The sequence below is a fragment of the Dermacentor andersoni genome, chromosome 2 (genome assembly GCF_023375885.2).
Source record: "Dermacentor andersoni chromosome 2, qqDerAnde1_hic_scaffold, whole genome shotgun sequence".
Taxonomy (NCBI): Eukaryota; Metazoa; Arthropoda; class Arachnida; order Ixodida; family Ixodidae; genus Dermacentor; species Dermacentor andersoni.
The window spans coordinates 148693991-148710486 of record NC_092815.1 but is presented as its reverse complement, the minus strand read 5'-3'; the positions used below and the strand labels follow the sequence as shown (position 1 = coordinate 148710486).

At 49.8% G+C, this 16496-nt stretch overlaps 1 long non-coding RNA gene across 1 annotated transcript in view; it reads left to right on the top strand.

Moving 5' to 3' along the window:
• The window catches only part of LOC140215962 (uncharacterized), a 70955-nt gene that overhangs the window by 35212 nt on the left and 19247 nt on the right, over window positions 1-16496 (top strand). Inside the window, exon 3 of the long non-coding RNA XR_011892576.1 lies at window positions 11256-11333. This is a non-coding gene — a long non-coding RNA (uncharacterized lncRNA). The remainder of the gene's footprint in view (window positions 1-11255; window positions 11334-16496) is intronic.

Sequence of the window (16496 nt, the reverse complement as noted above, 5' to 3'; positions counted from 1 at the left end):
AGGTGTCACGCGAGGCGAAGAGGAAGACGGTTCGAGCCCAGTTTGAGAACGCGACTGCCGCGGATATTCTTCACGACCGCAGTGACTTTTACTAGTGGGCACAAGTTCGCCTTTAATAAATATCGTTGTTTTACTAACATCGTTACAATATGATGGCTGGCGAAACCGGTGAGGATGTCTGACTGGCGCCGTCAGGCATGACGTACAGCAGATTCCGCCTGCGTAATGCCAGGGTGATCGAAAACTGCAGCAACCAACACCAAAATCGAAAGCGAGCAAAGGACACTACACGATCGCAGCAGGAAGCGCTGGCAGCGTTTTTCAGCCCGAGAAGCCCGGGCAATTTCGAGCTCGCGCCTTTCTGGAGACTGGCGATGTGGCTGCAGCAACGAGCATTTCTCTTCACTCCAGAATATTTATTGAGACAAGATTGTCTGAATATAGATGACGCGGGTTCGACTCTGACCTGCAACGGATAAATTTTCAATAATTAATTTTCAGAAGAGGCGACACAGAGCGTCTTCATTACTAATCACGACAAAATAAAGCCAACAGACTTATACACGATACAGAAAAAAAGTAACTGATTAGAATTAAAAATACTTCTTTGAGAAATATAATTGATTATGGTTACCAATTACTAACCCCCCATCCGGATTCTCGATGAAGCGCAATGCTTAATCTCAGGGCCAGGCGCTCCCAATAAGGCCAGTGAAAGGCTTAGGAGTGAGGATCAACGACGGATATCTCAGCAACCTTCGGTTTGCCGGTAACATTGTGCTGTTCAGTAAGCCGGGGGTGAATTAAAACAGATGGAGTATCTTGACCGAGAAAGTAAGAGTGGGCTTGCACATTAATATGCAGAAGAGAAAGATAATGTTCAGTAGCCTAGCAACGCTACAAGAATTCAGTATCACCACTCAGCCTTCAGAGTCTATACAGGAGTGCGTTTATCTACGTTAGTTGCTCATAGGCGACGCTGATCATGAGAAGGAAATTTGCAGAAGAATAAAAGATGGGTTGCCGTACACACGTCAAGCATTAACGAACACTGCCTGGGAGCTTACTATTGTCGATTAACAGAAAAGTGGACAATCATTGCATTATACAGTGCTAACATATGGTGCAGGAACTTGGAAGTTAACAAAGAACCTCAAGAAAAAGTTAAGGACTGCACAACGAGCGAAGGAACGAAAAATGTTAGGCGTAACGTTAAGAGACCAGAAGAGTGTGGAGTGGATGGAACAGATAGCAAGCAGGGATAGCCGATATTCTGGTTGACATTAAGAGCAAAAATTAACTCAGAACATCTGTGGTAGTTGTCTAAGTATGCGCAAGCATTGTGCCACCTGGTCATCTCCACGCGGCCCAGTGCCATTATCAATGTTATGGAACTTGATGCGAACAGCATGAACCCTTATTAATCATCGCTCATTCGCTTATCATGGTCGATAGCGAATGTGATTAAGCAGATTGAATTAGGATAGAGTTGGTCTATCGAGTGGTCTTAATTAAGGTAAAGTCAATTAGCTAAACTGAATTATTATGAACTTAATTAGGACAGTCGAACCCTCACCCTTTCGTGGGAGTCAAACCCGCGACCTTTGGTATTATTAAGGTGAAATAAGGCTAATTTAGCGAAGCTGTTGCATAATCACCCTACATTTGCTGAAGGGGGGTATGTAATGCTTTACTGATGGCTCAGATGCTTGTGTTGAACTTGCTCTTTATTGAAACGTATGCTGCTCTGTGTGTTGTATGGGTAATTTTAACGAATGTATTCACTGTTCGCTTAACTTTCCTGAGCGCTTGTATCCTCTGCCTTACTACGTAGGTGGAATCACGTAGTTGGAATCAGCTACGTACTACGTAGTTGGAATCAGCTAGCGTAAAAGGCACTAATTGTAGATCGCAAGGCGAGGCGTTCGTTCTGCAGTGGACATAAAGAACGGCTGATGAAGGTGATTTTAATAGAAAGGCTCTCCTAATAACAAGGCACGACTTGCCAGTTGGTTTATGCTCTTAGCTGGTCAGTATTCTCATGGATACCTAAATATTAGCCACTACATTAACACATGTACTTGCTTAGTCAGCGCCTAACAAATGTTATGGCACAGCGCAGGACATGCCGCCATGTACTGGAATTTTCTCGAATGTTATCGATGGTTGTATCCACTGTCTGTTGTAACCCAACCGTGTGTAATCTGATTTCTCGTATGCGCTCAGCCAATGGTTGTAGACCTTTTTGGAAGACACGCGGGCACTAGTGATTACTCTGGAACCTTTGATCACTGATGTATAAAAGCCGACGCGCTTGATCCCCTGATCAGATTTTCGACGATCGCCGACTGTATTCGCCGCTATCGTTGGTCTTTGAGTGTGGCCTGCTTTTGAGGGCACAGGTTCGCGCAATAAAACTCTAGTTTCGTCAATCACAGTTTTGCTGCCTCCTTCGCCGTCGCTAGTACGTGACATCCGGTGGAGGCGCTTTAGGTTCATGTACCGAACGCCCTCGCAAAGCAGCGATCCAAGCCCGAAATCCGAAGACAACACCAACGTCGTCCAAGACCAGCGAGCTAGCCACAGACTGCAAGGACTGCCTCTGGAGCACAGCCTTCTGCCTGATACGACCAGGAAGACCGTGGCCAGCTCAACAACCCCAACGGCAGCCCCAGGGTGCCCCAGCCTGCTTCAGCCACCCAGGGAGCCTCCTACTTTTCGTATAGCTTCGTAGAAGGATCCGGAAACCTAGCTCCAAACCTTTGAAAGGATCTCAACCTTGAACAACTGGACCTCTGAGGATAAATTACGCAATGTGTATTTCACCTTGGTAGATGTCGCGAGGACTTGGTTCGAGAACTGGGAGTCCACCTTTACAACGTGGGACCTTTTCCGCAGCAACTTTCGGAGGACCTTCACAAGGGTTGTGCGAACAGAAAGGGCCGAAGTCCTGCTGGAAACGCGAGAGCAACTACCCAATGAACCCATCGGCAACTTCACGCAAGACATGACCCGTCTTTTCCGGTGCACGGACCCAGAAATGCCCGAGGAGAAAAAAGTGTGCTTCTTGATGCGAGGCGTAAAGCAAGTTTTCGCCGGACTGATCCGCATCCCGCCGAAAACAGTGGCTGAGTTCTTGACAGAGGCAACGATGATTGAGAAAACTCTGGAAATGCGCACTAATCAATATAACCGCTAAGTACTCACGCCCCAGTGCGCAACCCAGAATGTGGGCTCCGGTGATCTCAAAAAGACATGGTCTCTTGGAGATCACCGGAGACAAGCTGACATGGTCAAGGACGAACGTTGACACTCACTGGGCGTTTCCGAAGTGAAACGCGAATCGCCGCCTGCCATGCCGGAAGCGATGACCTACACCACCGTCTCCCGCCTGGCCCAGCCTCCACGCCCGCGCCAGGGCCCTGTAGCGCCGCCATTCCGTCGTCCGCCGCCGCCACCACCAACTCACCCGTCTTCCGCCATGCACCGCTACCCAAGGAAGGTATATGTATGGCGCGCCACCTACCACGGCCCGCTGTGTTATCACTGCAGAAAAGAGGGCCCACGTCTACCGCCGATGCCCATACCGTGACTTGGGTCTGCGAGGGTTCGCTGTCAACGGGCCGCGCTCGCAGCAAGACCAATGGCCTCGCGATATCGCTGATTACCTTGCCGCCACTCAGTGGAGCCCATGACGACCATCCTTTTCGCCGTCGCCCAGCCGACACCTGTCCCCGCAACTCCGATCATACACTGGCCTAGCCTGGAGCCAGTCTCTAAGCCCCTATCCGAAAAACTAAAAGCAGCAAGCGATGGAGGCGCGGTTGCTGTTCGTTGAACAGACAAAGCTCCTCCGCCGGCGACGAAGACGCCTAAAAGCCTCTTTGGACGCCATATGAACGAGACACCGCCATCCCGACTAAATCTGGGAGAAAAGAATGCGCCGTCAAAAGAAGATCTGACGACGCGCCGTTCCAGCCACACGTCCACACGACGCAGCCCTGATGCGATGGCGAAACCTAACCGCAACGCAATACAAAAAACCACCGACCTCGACGATCTTCTCAATGCCCACGCAGTCGCTGCCTTAATGACCACAGGAGCCGACTCCTCCGTGATGAGTCGTTCCTTTGCCGTCCAGTTGAAGAGAGTTAAGACTGCATGGGAAGGCCCTCAAATCCATAGAGCCGGAGGACACCTGGTAACAAAGACTGGAATCTGCACGGCCCGAATTACCATTAATGACCCGCACCTACCATCCCGCATTCGTTATCCTCCAACAGTGTTCACGAGGTATAATTGTCGGCATAGACTTCCTGAACCAACACGGCGCAGTCATCGACCTGAAGTCGAAGCCGATAACGCTATCCGAAGAACAAGTGATACCACCGGAGAGCTCTCGTAGTCACCATGCCTTGAGTGTGCTCGAAAATCAAGTCAACATCCCGCCGCGCTTTAGCACTGCCTTTTCCGTCGGCACCGAAAGACCTGCAGCCGTACAAGGCGTCATCTAGGGCTACCAACGTCTGCTGCTCGACCGTGAAATTTGCGACGCAAGGGGGATTGCTCGACTGCACGGAGCAAAAACCAGTGTTGCTGACAAACTTCAGCCAGGTGTTCAACCGCATCAAGAAGGGCACGACGATCGCCTACATCGAGGAAATTCTGAAAACTTGCAATGCGTTTTTCCTCTCGAAATCTGCGGAATCTACCCCAACGACCAAACGTTCCGAACAAGACGTCGACATAAATCCAAATCTTTCCCTGAGTAAGCAGCAACAACTCAGAATTCTTCTCCGGCGACACAAAGGCTGCTTTTGGACGTCATGGAAGATTCGAAAGACACCAGTTGCAAAGCATCGCATAGTTTCCGAAGAGTGTGCTCGACCACTCCGCTAGGGCCCCATACCGAGTTTCACTAGGAGAACGTGAAGTTATAAGGCATCAAGTCGACGAAATGCTGCGCGACGACATCTCCCAGCTGTCGAAAAGCCCGTGCGTGTCTCCTGTAGTCTTCGTAAAGAAAAAGGACGGAACCCTACGTTTCTGCATCGATAATGGTCGATTGTACAAGATTATGAAGAAAGACATATATCCCCCTCCACGGATAGACGACGCATTGAATCGGCTCTGCAGCGCTAAATAACTTTCGTCGATGAATCTTAAGACTGGCTACTGGCAAGTAGAAGTCGACGAGATGGATCGCGGAAAGACTATCTTCATCACGCCAGACTGCCTCTATGAGTTCGAGGTAATGCCATTCGGACTGTGCTCGGCGCTCGAACATTCCAGTGCGTGATGAATACGGTGTTAGCAGGGTTGAAATGGCAGACCTGCCACGTCTACTTGGATGACGTCTTCGTTTCTTTAAGAAGTTTTGACGAGCACTTGAGACACCTTGAAACAGTACTATAGACAATGTCACAGGAAAAATGTCAATTTGCGTACGAAGAGCTGCTGTTCCTGGGACACGTCATCAGCAAATATGGAATACCCCCGACCCGCAAAAGACAGCTGACATCGCAAAGTTGTAGCAGTCCGTCGACAACAAGGCAGTGAATAGATTCCTTCGCATGTACGCCTAATAGACACGCTTTGTAAAGGACTTTTCACGCATCGCTGCGCCGCTGATAGATATAACTGAATGTAATGTCGAGTTCAAGTGGGAAACGCCACAGGCCAGCGATTTCAACAACTCAAACGACGCATGCAGTCGCCTCCAGTACTTGCGCACTTCGACGAGGAGGCCGATACAGAAATCCACACGGACACCACTAGCCTAGGCCTCGGTACCGTCCTAGTCTTGAGGAAAGACGGATTTGAACGGGTGAGTTTACACTAGCCGGTTGCTGTCAAAAGCGGAAAGCAAATATTCTACAAACGAAAAGGAATGCCTTGCCATCATATGGACTACAGCGAAATTTCGCCCTTGCGTATATGGCAGACCGTTCAAAGTCGTAAGCGACCATCGCGCCTTGTGTTGGCTGCCGACCTTAACCAACCCTTCAGGACGCCTGGCACGGTGGAGCCTCAGACTGCAAGAATATGACATCACTGTAATATACAAATCTGGATGAAAACACCCTGATGCCGACTGCCTGTCTCGTGCTTCCGAGCACCCACCGCCCAAAGATGACCAAGACGACAACGCGTTTTTAGCAACAATAAGCACAGAAGAATTTGCTGAGCAGCAGCGAGGGGTCCCCGAGCTAAGAAGCCTTGCTAAGTCCTTAGAAGGATAGACCGACATTGTCCGGAGGATATTTAGGCGCGGATTGTTTTCGCTCTTCTTGCGAACTGTCTTCCTGAAGTAGAAGAACATTTCCCCAGCCCGCGCAAACTACCTCCTCATTGTGACTTCAGCACTCCGGTCAGAAGTCCTGCACGCCCTCCACGGCGATCACATAGCCGGCCACCGCAGGTTTTCCCGTACACTTCCAAGAATACACAAGAATACTCCTATGTCACCAACGTCGCCCCTTACGTCAAGACTTGCCGTGACTGCCAACGACGCAAGACACGGCCAACGAGGCCAGCGGGATTACTACAGCCGATCGATCCAGCCACCTTGCCGACCGTTTCAGCAGATCGGTATGTATTTGTAGGGAACCTTTCCGATGTGAACGTCTCTAAACAAGTGGATCGTCCAGACGACCGACTACCTCACCCGCTTCGTGGCAACGAAAGCTCTGCCGAAAGGTAGTGCAGCAGAAGTGGAGAAATTCTTCCTCTAGAATATCCTTCTGCGCGATGGTAACCCAAAAGGCTTCATCACCGACAGAAGAACTGCGTTTACAGCAGAGCTCACCTAAGCCATTCTGCGGTACAGCCTGACAAGCCGAAGCAGGACAGCTGTCTGCTACCCGCAGGCTAATGGTCTTACGGAGCGGCTGAACACGACTCTCGCCGACATCTTGAGACGTCCACGTACAGTGCTGTACGTGGACGTCGAACACACGACGTGGGATGCAGTCCTGCTGTACGTAACCTTTGCTTACAACACGGCAGTGCAAGAAACAACATACATCAGGCCGTTCAAGCTGGTTTACGGAAGGTACCCAAGGACGATTCTCGATGCCATGCGGCCGAACGTCACCGGCAAAGAAAATGTCGACGTCGCCGCTTATCTCTAGCACGTCGAAGAAGCCTGACAGCTCGCCCGCCTGCGCATCAAGAACCAGCAGAGGACCGACAGCCGAGACTACAATCTACGACGACACTATGTGGAATACCAGCTCGGCGACCGTGTTTAGGTTTGGGCCCCGATACGCTGACGAGGACTCAGTGGGAAACTATTGCGAAGCTATTTAGGACCTTATAAGATCATCCTACGTAATGGTGCACTGGATTATGAGGTTTTGCCAGACGGCATTTCGCAATCACAGCGGTGCCAGCTCATGCTCAAGTGGTACACGTGGTGCGTCTTAAGCCCGTTCACGCACGCTGATGAACTTAGTTATTTTGTTGATTCTTTACTACGGGTGTTCTTGTTTATTACTTTGGTTTGTTTGTGGCATCGGGACGATGCTTTTTAAGAGGGGGTACAGACATATGTACTTGTTTATCTATAACAGGTGGCCGCGTTTCACCGCCTAACGAATCGTATCGCGCAGCGGAAGGCGCGCCTGCGTGTATCGGAAATTTCTCAAATTTTATCGCTATTTCTATCCGCTGTCTGCTGTCACCGAAGCTTGCGTAATCTTATTTCATGTATGCACGACGCAAATGCTGTAGAACTTTCTGGAACTCTGGAATATTCGATGACTGATGTGTAAAGGCCTACGCGCTTCATCGGCTGATCATATTTTCGACGACTGCCGACTGTTTTCGCCGCTATCGTTGTTATTTGAGTATAGTCTGCTTTCGAGGGCACAAGTTCGCCCAATAAAACGCTAGTTTGGGTGGGCGAACGACCAAGGTCGATCCAAATAGGTCGCGAAGCTTGGGGCTAAAAGCGGTTCAGTACAAATTGTCACCGAAATCAGCAAGGGTGGTTTTGTGAGCAGCAATTGAAGCGCGTCTCTGTTTGGAGGCAACAGACATTGAGAAAGAAAAAAAAGAGTTTTTTTGTTCAATCGAGACACAGATTCATTCAACAAAAATAAAATTGCTGTTCAGTTTTATATATTGGCGACGAGTTAGAAAACAAATGTTTATTTAATTATATTATTAATAAATACACTTCTTTTCAGAGCCCATCGTTACAGGGGGCGTTGACGCCGCTATCGCAATGCAATGTAGCTCTTGAAATGTGCAGAAAGCCGCGGTCGTAAAGTTCACCTGTTGGAATACGCCCCCCTCACACGTTGTCCTTTTTTGCTTGTCGAAGTTTGTCTGAATTTGGTGACGCGGGTAGCTTCATCGCCTCTTAACCTGTCCAGTCAAAAGTAGTGAGTTACGACCGCCTGGTAATTGTTTAGTTGTCTTCGTGCGACTGCACTGGCCGACGGGCTTGGCATCGGACGATAGTAGCAGCACTCTACACCTAAAGCTTCCGTCGGCCTCCAAAGAAAGTATGTTCTGTGCAGGGGTGCGATTTCGACAACCGTACGGCTGGCCTTTCCTGCATCGCTTTCCACGCTGAAAACTCGAAACTCCCATCAAGTCGAATGGCGGGGCATTTGAATATATAGCTCTAAATGCAGGCCAACAAAATTGATTTGGCGCCTTCAAAAACAAAATGATGTCACTTCTGTTTTTAACGGACGTGGCGTCACATTATTTTTTCTTCCGCCGAAAGTGTTCTCTCCACATACAGATGGCGCTAAGCCCCATCAACTGTCGATGAACCGTCATGTTTTGAACGTATGGGCTCCTATGGAATCTTCACTGCCGTGCATATTTACCTTGCAATGACTAGGTGGACGTCTCATTTTCCCCTTATTAATTACTTCACTCCCTTTGCCTCCAGTTGTTGACAAGTTCGAGTTCTTCCTGCTATTTGCTTGCCGCCTGGTTAGTTCAGATGGTGGAGCGGCTGCCCCGGAGAGGTGGTGGTCCCGGGTTGGATTCCCGGACCATGACGAATTTTTCTTTAACTGCGAGGCTTTTTATTCGAGGAACCTGTATGGGCTTCCTATGTAGCAATTGCTACGATTGGGTAGACGTCTCATTTTCCCCTTATTAATTACTTCTCTCCATCTTGCGGGTTTCCGCAGAACTAATACGTCAAAACGCTAGTGTCGTCAATCACAGTTTTGCTGGCTTCTTCACCGTCACTACTACGTGACAATACGAATCACAAAAATTGGCAATTCGCTTTTCCAACATAGTAATTATTTTATGTTTACACTATAAATTTGAATACAGTTGTAATAGAAGACAAATCAATTTTGTTTACCCAACAAACATTATCCGTCATTTACCTCTTCATTTCCCTTAATATAAACAATCTGCCTTTTTAGTGCGCACAGGACGCCGGAGAAACTGAATGAGAACTTCGTACCACGCACTGCGCTTAACAGTGCATCCTCAATTGCTCGAAATGTTGGCTAGGTGTTAAGTGCACTTCTTTTAGGCCTTTTGTAAACATTGCACATAAAGACCGTATAACGCTTTGGAACACTTGGTTAGGAAGCTTTTTCTTTTACTTCTAGAGAAATATGGCCACTCCAGAGGAAATCCCGCCATCGGCGTCGCCGTGAAGTTCCGTATAAATTTCAAGTGCGATAAGATCGCAACCCCTCGCTGTATGCTGTTGGTGTGAGGGAAATCACGTGAGGGTGAGCCAAGAAGGATGGTGGATTGGTGCGTGCGGGAAGGGGGGGGGGGGGAGGCGTTCTCGTGCCCGCAAAGGAGGAAGGCGGGGATGGCGCAAACCCACTTTTCACACGAAAAGGGGAAGGGCGGGGAGATGTGCGAAGGCTAGGAGAGGTGTGGGAGTGAGTCAGCACAATTATTTGGTGTCAATTCAACACCAAATCTTACGAATATTGAAGCAATATGAATGCTTCGGTGTATACATAAACGTAGGAAAAAGTGCGTGGAATCTGGAAAGGAGCATCTGTACCTCCAAAGCGCGGAGACAAAATGAAGAAAGAGGTCCAGGAATACAGCAACCAAGTGCAGGGTAATTGAAACTGTAAATTGACATCCAGAAATCATCACAATTAAAGTCATATAAATAGAGACAATGAATTGCGCACGAAGAATGGAAACAATAAAGGGCATTGAGATTTAGAAGAATGGAAAGAAATAAACCAGAACGGAAAATTTTTTTGATAACACAAGGGTCAGTGACTTGCTATTGGAGGCTCGAGCTGGTTGCCTAAGGGCAATAACATACCGGAGCAAATATTCGCAACAAGTTCAAGCATGTGTATGCTGCAGCGAAAATCCAAAGACGCGTAGGTAAAGCAGAGCTTCCATGAACGCGTAAATTTAAAGTAGACAGAAGCGTAGACCCGTCACCAGTCGAGATAAGCACGAGACTTTCAGAGCATTGGTAGAAAAAAGGCAGGGAAAAAGTTGATACGACCGGATATGCTATAGGCATAGGTAGCGATATAAGGTTGGTTAGAAGCTTTGTGGAAAAAAGGAGTATGCAGACGTGTAAAAATATGCTAGAATACATGTACAATATGGTTGATTAAATCAAGCAGGCTTGATGACTATTTGTCACCGCCCCCTTTCAAAGGGGATGAGAATCAATGTTCATCATAATAAAGTAGCGTGTATCTCCGCTTCCACTTGTCATACACTGGGGGGTAATCTCGCGTGAGTTATCTCGCGTGAATTTCTCATTAATATTTGTACCACCTAAGGATTCTCCACTGCACTGAATTGGGTGCACACATGTTGGAGCAGCGTAAACGGTTGGATTGCTCCCTACTCCCGCATTTATGTCGATGCATGTTCCAGTACATGGTCGTTCAGGTCTAGGCGTACGTGTCCTACATTCCCGCGACGGTGGGACAAGGGGATGTAGTACACAAACCTCTGCATGCAGCTAAAGAACAGCTACACGTGCATTTTCTGGTTAGCGTACCGCTTAAGGTTCTGGGCTTATGAAACGCTCAAAATCAATTATCTAACCCCGCTCTGCCATCAATTATGTTGAATATATGAGTCACCTTTTGTACGCAGCGAACAATAAACAGGGTGATGATTGTGCTAATGAATATGCACGTCGTGGTGACCCGCTAAATCTGTCATTTTAAGTAGGTGTTCTAGTTTAATGGGAAATAATTTTTGTGGAGCTTAAGTACATGGTTAATTTTCCAATTCAATCATTCACTGTGCGCGTTGTTTTCCAGAACGGACTGATTCAAGAAAATACGTTTTTCAATACCATGACCCGGACAAACACTGTGCCGTAGTCACATTCAATGACGGTAAGCCAGATTGCATTTTCTTTATGGTTGTTTCCGTTGTCAGCTTTCCAGGCAAATACCTGACATCGCGGCGCCCTTTCCGCAATTTACTTGCTATTCGCGACCCCTGAAGCTAGACAATTCCTTTGGCGTTGCACATAAAAGTTCGCTTTAAATATAAACCATGTGAACCAGGGTCCTTTACTTTTAGACAGGTTGAACAAAAACTGAATTAATATACTGTTATGAAGGGACGATACTCCAGTGCCGTTGGGCCTGGTTCGCTTAGTCATTTACAAAACACTAGGAGCACCTCTAAAAATGAAAACAACCACAGTTTACTACAGTGACTATATGCTCAAACGCCACGAGAACGCTTACGACGCCAAGTTCTTTAACTGTCCATGAAAGGTGTATGAAAGAGAACTTTCACATAGAAAGCCTTCGTCAGATTTAGCATAACGCTATTAGCAACTGTACTACATAATTAATACAAAACGTATTACTATTGCTAGAGAGTATAAAAAATCATCCGCGCGACGTTTGATCTGTTGTTTCCAACATACATTCATACAGACAGCCGAACGCCTAGTTGCGTTAGGGATGTGCACCATTTCCCAAGAGTAACATTAAATATGTGTTTCTCAAAAAAAAGTGCAGTGACGATGCATAATTATTGTGATAGGCTTGTAATAACGAAAAAGCAAAGTTCTTGAATTCTGGTGTTACAGACTTGCCAACACAGCCTACAAAATATCACCTCTGCAACATTTCATCGTCAGTATAGTACCCAATTTCATGGCCCAAATGGTCGCCAGTAAGCGCTCGAATGATCTGTAGCATTTCTGAAAGTAATAGAAATGTCCGCGCATCACACACAGACAGACAAGGAACTTTATTTACAAGGTCCTGAGAAGCTTTGCCCTAGGGCAGAGATGGGCGGCTACTCCCACGTGAGGACTGGTAGGTCGAGCCTAACTGCCGCATCGCGGGCTCTCTGGGCAGCTCAAGTTTGCCGTGAAAGTTCTGAGCTCTGGATGACAGAGCTCCATTCTTCTTCCGTGATGCAATTAGGTCCTTGTAACGAGGGGCATCGCCAGAGCGTGTGTGCGAGATTGCAAACCCCGCAGTCGGGACAAGTACAGCGAAAAGCCTCAGGAGTGGTTGTATGGAAAAGGGCCAGGTTTGGATAGGACTTAGTCTGAAGCGTGCGTAATTGGACGCCAGAGGTCTAGCCAGTTTGCTATCAGGGGGGGATAAGTACTTCTACCCAGGTGATAGTGCGTAGTGATTTCGCTGAAAGTAGTGAGACTGGCCAGAAACTCGGGAACCCCGGAGTCAGAGCTCGACTATGCTCCCGCGCGGTGGTCTAGTGCGCGCGCTTGGGAGTGGGCGATGTCATTCAGATCGGGAAAGGTGTCAAGTTGGGGGTCGAGGTGCGCCGGGAACCACGTGATGGTGTGCGGGAGATTATCTCGTTCTTGAGAATCTTGTGAGCCTCCTCAGCGATGGAACCTGAAGCGAAAGCCCTGACCGCCGATCTCGAATTAGTGAAGATTCGTGATATGCTGTTATGTAGGAGTGCTATATCAATTGCGACCTGGTCCGCTCTGGTTGGTATTGAGCACTTCAGGGAAGCAGTATTCACTATCTGTCCGTTGTGATCGATGAGGGCAATGAAAAACTTTGACGAATGTCCATATTCCACTGCGTCGACAAAACATGCCGAGTAGGGATCGTCTTTGGTATCCTTGAGGAGGGCGAGGGCCCTTGCCCCGCGTCCGCCTGTGTTGAGGATGAACAATATGGAGAAATGGTGCGACTCGTATGTTGTGTAGCAAGCATGTGACGCCCCCTTAGGCATAATGTTCGTTCGCCGCCAGGCTCGGTGGCCTGCTAAGCTCGGCAGGCAACATTGGTCACCGCACCGCAATAAACACCGACGAGCACGGCTGGTCAGCGGTCAGTCATCTTTCAGCACCACCACGCTGCGGAGCGTCCGTCTATCGGAGGGTGCCTCGAGTGCTCCCTTGTTCACCAACTCGGGTGGATCGTGACACTGGCGACGAAGGTGGGACCCTCGTGACACTCGCGGCGAGTACCCACGGAGCGTCCCACGCCGCTGCGACCGGCGAAACACTGCCCCCTTTGCTGCCGCCATGCCGCTGTACGGAAGGCTCGAGCCGTTCGAGGGAGATGGGTCCCCCTGGCAAATTTACGAGGAGCAAGTCCACGTGTTCTTCCGGGCAAACGACACACCCGAGGCCAAACAGCGGGACATTTTCCTGGCCAGCTGCGGGACCCGTGTCTTCAGCCTCTTGCTCGACCTTGTCAAGTGAGCCACTCCGCACGTTAAAGGGACACTAAAGGTTACCAGAAAGTCAAGCTAAAGTGATAAAGCAATGCTCTAGAACGTCTAAGGCGTCAATATAATCGCAAACAGAGCTTTAGTAACCGAGAAATTGAGGTAAATGCACGACACGATTTGAGACCCCCCAGCGACATACCGGTACCAGCCCGATGACGAAAGCACTTCTCATCATAATTTGTCACTAGTACTCAACTACTCGTATTAAAAAGATCATTTCATTAGATTACAAGACGGAACAAAATGCTACTTGTCTATTTCTATTCGATTCTAAGAAAAAAATTACATTTTGACGTTACTCTTGAGTAGTATGGGTGATCGAAAGGTTTCGTTTTCGCTTGACTCTGCGCGCTCAAGTTTGCCCCGCGCGCGCTTTGGAGTTTCAGTTGTTTCTTTATCGCGTCGTGCTGCGGTGGTCCTGCTGGCTCGCGAAACTTGCATTTGGAACAAGCAGCGAGAATTTCACGTCCATGTGATGTCGTGGGATGCGCGAACGGCCCGCGGAACTTGGCCAAGGGGAGTTGCAGCGGCGTATCCAACGTTACTTATCACTGTGTGGCAACGAGTGAACGTCTCCGTTCGAAGTGGTTAGGTGCCGTACCTCTGCCACAGCGCGCTGGCAAAGAGCCCCAAAATCACGTAGTGTGCTCGCCGCAGTTTCGTCCAGAGGATTACGAGTTCAGCGCCGACTTCCTGAAGTCGCGTGAAGTGCCTTTCAAAGCAGGTCGTCGTCGTAGTAGTACGCCACGACGCCGGCAGCGCGAGCCCTCAACAGCAGATGACGTTGATCAGTGCTTAAATCGCTGAACTCGAGCCCAGCATCACGAGCTAATGTGTCGTCAGGGTCATCCATTGCAACGAGCGTCGAAGTTGGCGTCATAAAATAAAGAACCAGCTTATCGTCGTGCGCTTTCCCTTCCGCTAACCAACATAGTTCCGCTTTCGCGCTGCTGTTGGCTCTGTTTCTGACCGCGCGTTTTCGTTTTGTGCAGAAAAGCCGTAGCGCCGTCTGCGGGAGCCGTTTTACTCACCGACGGCGCAACGTCACTATGAGACCATGACGTCAATACTCCTCGATCGGGGGCGGGTGATTTGAACTGCGCTAGAGGTACGCGGACGCTTCAGAACGCATTTTCTCTTAAAATAAGTCTCTTCTTCGCACGAGACAAGCATTTCGAGGTTGCTGTGATGGTATCTCAACAGTCCATGTTAACCTAATATTCACGTTTAGTGTCCCTTTAAGACGCTGCGTGAGCTGCTCGCCATACTGCGCTCGCATTTCAACCCAGCACCGTCCACACTAATGGAGCGTTTCCGCTTCAACAACCGGAGCCGCCGGGAAGCAGGGACACTCGGGCCGTTCGTTGCTGCACAACGAGGGTGAGTGAGCGCCTGCGCCTTCGGGGACCAACTGGACTCGCTGCTCCAGCACCGTTTCGTCTGCGGCATCAACAACACCGCCATGCAGACGCGACTCCTGGAGCTTCCCAACCCCTCACTGGACGATGCCGTGAAGGCAGCGCTGGCAATGGAAGCTGCCGCCAAGGACGCCGCCGAGATTTCCGGTGCGACTGGCTCACCGTCGGGGGAAGCGGCGGTCAACGAGTTGAGGACAAAGGGCAGTACCTGCGGTCGCTGTGGTGGTGCGCACTCCCCCTCACAGTGCCAGTTCTCTCAAGCACAATGCTTTACGTGCGGGAAAACTGGGCACCTGGCACGTGTATGCCGAAGCGGGAGGACGAACAGCAAGCAGCAGCCTGATTCAAGCCCAGGTACCACACAAGCCCGCGGCCAGGGTAGCCGTCGCAAGCGTACGCGGCGGGGGCGTGCGGCAGCAGGCTCAAGTTCTTCCACGTCCAGGCTACACGTCGTGGCCGAGAACCCGCCGATTTTCGACATGTGGCACACACGCTTTGTACCGTCGTCTGCGCCGCCGTACATGCTGACCGTCGAAATCTGTGGGCACCCCATTTCCATGGAGCTGGACACAGGCGACAGCTTGTCAGTAATGGCCGGGAAACTCTTCAAGCGCACTTTCCCCGGCGTAACCGTCGAGGCTTCGGGCTTGATGCTGCGCAGCTCCTCCGGGCAACTTTCCCAGGTCCAGGGTCAGGCACAGGTCAGCGTTCGTTTTGGCGACAGGGAGGCAACCCTTCCCCTTTACTTAACAAAAGGGTCGTCGCTGACGCTGCTAGGCCGAAAGTGGATTCATGCACTGGGTATTCGTCTGCCATAGTGCCCGGAAGCCAGCCTGCATGTGGTGCAGAGCTGCCAAATCTGCCAGGAGCATCAGCGAGCCTCGCGTCATGTGGAAAGCACCCCCTGGCCGTTCCCACAGAGACCCTCGTCCCGCCTACATGTGGATTTTAGGGGACCCTTCAAAGGCCATTATTTCCTGGTGGTTGTGGACGCCTTTAAAAGTGGCTAGAGGTTCTACCTGTCACCACTCCATCAGCAGGCGCAACCATTGCAGCGCTACGACTGGTCTTCGCCGCCCAGGGGTTGCCGGATGTCATCGTGTCCGGCAATGGTCCTGTGTTCGCCAGCACAAAGTACCTGGCCTGGCTGACGAAGAACCAAATCCGGCGGATGATGGTTCCGCCGTACCACCCTGCTTCAAATGGTGCAGTCGAGCGGGTGGTGCAAACCATCAAAGACAAGCTCAAGAAGAACCAAACTGGGGATTTCCGGACGCAGATTGTCCGGATACTATTTCAGTACCGGACCACGTCCCACGATATCACTGGCCTTGCCCATGTGAGCTTCTGCTGGGTGGGATGGTCGAGACACCCTTGGACGTCTTGCATCCGGACCTC